The sequence below is a fragment of the Tribolium castaneum genome, chromosome 6, assembly GCF_031307605.1.
Source record: "Tribolium castaneum strain GA2 chromosome 6, icTriCast1.1, whole genome shotgun sequence".
Classification (NCBI taxonomy): domain Eukaryota; kingdom Metazoa; phylum Arthropoda; class Insecta; order Coleoptera; family Tenebrionidae; genus Tribolium; species Tribolium castaneum.
Genome location: NC_087399.1, coordinates 13249126 through 13253929, shown reverse-complemented (window position 1 = coordinate 13253929; position 4804 = coordinate 13249126). Strand labels below are relative to the sequence as shown.

Below are 4804 nucleotides of genomic sequence, written 5' to 3'. Positions count from 1 at the left end.
AATTTCAGTTTTTCAAACATTTTATTTAAAAGCAAATTTTTGTTAAATATTAATTATATCCAACTCTATAACTCGCTTATGGTTGGTCCTACAAGAAAAATGCAAACAAATATTTTGTAGGAAATTTTATCAGCTTTAATTTTGAATGAAAGATAAAAATTGATAGGAGTAACTGATTTCGAGATATAAGCAAAAAACAAAAAAACTGTTACCTTAATATTAAGCGCTTGCATATAAGCAAATTTAGTACTACTAGTATTTTTATTATAAATCTTATTGTTATTAATATGACGACTAAAGACAACTCTAAGACTTGTGACTTTTATGTCTCCTCCTTTTTCCTCTACTAAAGTGTTAGACACAATTAATTTAGTTTAATTTCAGTTTTTTAAACATTTTATTTCAATGCTAATTTTTGTTAAATATTAAAAACTATAAAATGGCTTAGATTGCCTAAAAACACAGATCACAGATGATTTCTTGCATAAAAATGAGAAAACACTCATCGAAAAACAATTTTCTGAATTGCTCTTGGAGAATAATTTGTCACAAATAGTCACTGAACCTACACGATTTAGATCCCAACAACGTCCTTCATTACTTGATTTGGTAATTTTGTCTGACGTTAACCTTGTATCGTCTTTAAACGTTTCGAATCCTGTAGGTACATCTGATCATTCAAAAATCGAAATTGAGTTACAAATTATGATATATTCAGAGCCAAATGCAAGAATTAAAACAACATCAATTGTTGACTACACTCGCATAGACGAAAGTCTCTTGACTTACGACTGGAATGGTTTAGATTCACTAAATGCGGAAGAACAATGGAAACATTTTAAATCGATTTTACAAACTTGCATTACAACAAATTCCAGACTGTTTACAAACCGACTGAGAAAAGATAAACCGTGGATAAATCAACACATGCTTGACAAAATAAAATACAAAGCTAAATTATGGAAAAAATTTAAAAGGAAGCCTACTGAAGATAATTTTTCTGCTTATAAAAGATTTTCTAACCAACTAAAATCTGATTTACAAATAGCCAGGTGTAATTATGAAAATTCTATATTAAATAAACCAAAACTATTTTATTCCCATGTACGTAAATTTATCTCTAGTCGTGTATCGGTCCCTTTAGTACGAAATGCTTCAGGTCTACTCTGCTCCGATCATACAGAAACTGCAAACACTTTAGCGGACAGTTTTGCTGCTACCTATAATTTAAACATTAATAATAATATACCGTCATTTATGCCTACAAGTACATTTAGTGGGTTGTCTTATATTAATTTTACTCCGGATCTGGTAAAAAGCCAACTCTGTGCCATTAAATTAAATACAGCTCCAGGTCCGGATCAGATACCTCCCAAACTCCTGAGAACTTGTGCTGCTTCGTTGTCGGGCCCACTTGCCAAAATGATGACAAAATCATTCTTACAAGGCACTTTGCCCTACGAGTGGTTGCAAGCAACAATCACGCCTTTGTACAAGTCAGGAGATAAACTTGATCCTGCTAACTATAGACCTGTAAGTCTCACGTCGACATGCTGTAAAATTATGGAAAAAGTTATAGTCAAGGAACTATTAACTTACATGAGAAAAAATAATTTAATACCTGAGCATCAGCACGGCTTTTTACCAGGTAGGTCAGTTGTCACAAATTTGCTATCCTGCACAAATCTATGGACAAAAATGTTAGACACTAACCAACCTGTAGACATAATTTACCTTGATTTTAGTAAAGCCTTTGATAAAGTCCCTCACAATCTCTTGTTAGCAAAACTGGAGTCCTATGGTGTAACAGGAAATTTGCTTGATTGGATCCGAGCGTTTCTATCAAATCGAAACTATTGTGTAAAAGTCTGTGGTAAATTTTCGTACTCTAAACCAGTATTAAGTGGGGTCCCACAGGGATCAGTTCTTGGACCAATTTTATTCTTGTTATATACAGCAGATTTATTGTTTTCACTGGACAGCTATTCAGCATATGCGGATGATATTAAGTTATTTGCTAACCCACTTGTCACGGACTTGCAAGACCAACTTAATTTAATCTTCCAATGGAGCGAGAAGTGGCAAATACCACTAAATATTGCAAAATGCTGTGTACTTCAGTGTGGCCACAACAACCCAAAGTACCTTTACCATATAAATGGCACACTCCTGAGTGTAAAAACCTCAACCAAAGATCTAGGGGTCATTGTAAATGATAAGTTAGGATGGTCAGAGCAATGTCTAGCATCAGTGGGTCGAGCGCGTAAAATGTTTTATTTGCTAAAGCATGTTTTTCCAAATCCTTCAGTCAGTTTTATTTCAAAGGTGTACATCACTTACATAAGGCCGCATTTGGAATTTGCCATTCCAGTCTGGAGACCTTATTTGTTAAAGGATATTGATTTGCTGGAAAGAACTCAGCACCTGGTAACTAGATGGACACACTGTTTAAGACAAGTTTCATATGAACAACGTCTTGAAATACTCAAAATACCAGATCTACGTGCTCGTCAAAACAGGGCAGATGCAATTCAAATTTTTCGGCTTACTCATGGTTTATTTCCTGGAGTAACACGCAATTTCTTCCAAATTCAATATCATGACAGACTTAGAGGTCATTCTTATAAGCTGAAAAAAGAACCATTTAAGACTACCGTTAGAAAGAATTATTTGACAAATCGTGCATTTGATATATGGAATGGCTTGCCTGATAACGTTGTTGCAGCTGTTACTGTTTCTTCCTTCAAGAATCAATATGACACATTACAATAATTAACATTAACCTTTATTAATTAACTAATTTAACTGTAGATTAAAATTGTATTTCATTTTTCATTATTCAATGGTGTTTTATTTAACACGAAACCGTATTTCTTGATATTTTGCTATAAAGGTGTTAACCTCAGCAAAGAATCTATGTTAATAATAATAATAATAATAATAATAATATAACACACAAAATAAGCTTCATTTTTGCTTAGAAAACTAAGCTTACTTTTATTACTATTATTATTATTTTTATTAATATTATTAGTATTATTATTATTATTATTATTATTGTTATTATTATTATTATTTATATTATTATTATTATTATTATTATTATTATTATTATTATTATTAACTTTTGTATAGTAAATGTTTTTATACCAGTTTTAAAATGAGATTAATTTTAGACAATTTCTTGCCTAAAAACACAGATCACAGATGATTTCTTGCATAGAAATGAGAAAACGCTCATATAACACACAAAATAAGCTTCATTTTTGCTTAGAAAACTAAGCTTACTTTTATTACTATTATTATTTTTATTATTATTATTATTATTATTATTATTATTATTATTATTATTATTATTATTATTATTATTATTATTGTTATTATTATTATTATTCTTACTATTATTAAAAACTTATATTAAAACAGACAGAAAACGTCGTATTCTGACACATAAAAACGAATTACGTTATATACTTGACGAGAACGGCGTATCTCGGACTCTTATAGGACTCTTATAGGGTCAAAAAGTATCAGTATCAGTTATGTATCACTTTGGATAAAGGCAGCTAATCCTTTTCGTTTCATTGCCTAAAACAGACAAAATTGTTAAAAAATCTAACAAATACGCTGTATTCTAGCACAAAATACTAATTACATTATAGTTTCGACGAGAATACCTTATTTGGAATGATTCTATGCTTGCAAACGAGTAAATTTTTATTAAACAGATGCCAAACATCATGTTTTGTCCTATAAAGATATTTTATATTGCAGTTTGTATTAAAACAAAATATTTTCGTTGACACTTTGTTAGAAGCAGCAAACCTAACATTAAAGAATATGAAAACTTTGTATTCGGACACAAACCACCGAATTTTATATCAGTTTAGACAAAAACGGTTGATTTTCGACATTATTTTGCTTTCAACAAGAAAACTTATAACATACAGACTAAAAACGTCTTATTTTAGCACAAAACAAAAGATTTGCGTTATAGTCTTAAAGCTGATTCATGCCACAGTTTGGATAAAAACCAAATATTTTTGTTAATTCATTGTTACAAACAAGAAACCTTACATCAAAGAAACTGAAAACCCCTTATTCAGGCACAGAAATTCGAATTACGTTTCAGTCTGGACAAAAACTGCTTATTTTAGACGATTTTTTGTTTTGAACACGAAAACTTACATTAAAAAGATTAAAAACGTCTTATTCTGGCTGAAAACTGCAAATTATATATTACTCTAGATAAAAGCAATTTATCCTGATTACTCTTTTGCTTAGAATAGAGCAAACTTGTATAAAACTTAATGAAAACTTTAAATTTCGTCTCAAAGAAATAATTTACATTATAGTTTTGACCAGCACTGTTTATTTCAAACGAATTTATGATTCGAAACTAATGAACTTTTATGGGGCAGATGCAAAACCACATATTACCATATAAAGCGTTGTTTTAAAGCAAAGTATTATCTTTTGCAACAAGAAATTTCACGTCAAAGAAACTGAAAACTTCGTATCCATGCATAAATATCGAATTACGTATCAGTTTAGGCAAATACAGCTTATTTTAAACGATTTCTTGCTATAAACAAGAAAAATTTTATCAAGCATATTGAAAACGTCTTATTCTCGAAAATAAGAGCAAATTATGTATCAGTTTTAACAAAAGCGGATTACTCTGTTTGATTCTATGCTTAGAGTAGAGTAAACTACTATAAAACGTAATGAAAACTCTATATTCAAGCTCAAAAGAACAAATTACGTTTTAGTTTTGGCAAAAAAAAATATTTCGGACGATTAC

General features: G+C 30.2%; 1 long non-coding RNA gene across 1 annotated transcript; it reads right to left on the bottom strand.

Annotated features, from left to right (window-relative positions):
• Positions 1–691: 691 nt before the first annotated feature.
• On the bottom strand, positions 692–2942 carry LOC135266576 (uncharacterized). The gene is made up of 3 exons (XR_010334702.1): positions 1622–2942; positions 1272–1553; positions 692–1220 (listed from the first exon to the last, which is right to left on the bottom strand). It is a non-coding gene; the product is annotated as an uncharacterized LOC135266576 (long non-coding RNA).
• Between the last annotated feature and the right edge of the window lie 1862 nt (positions 2943–4804).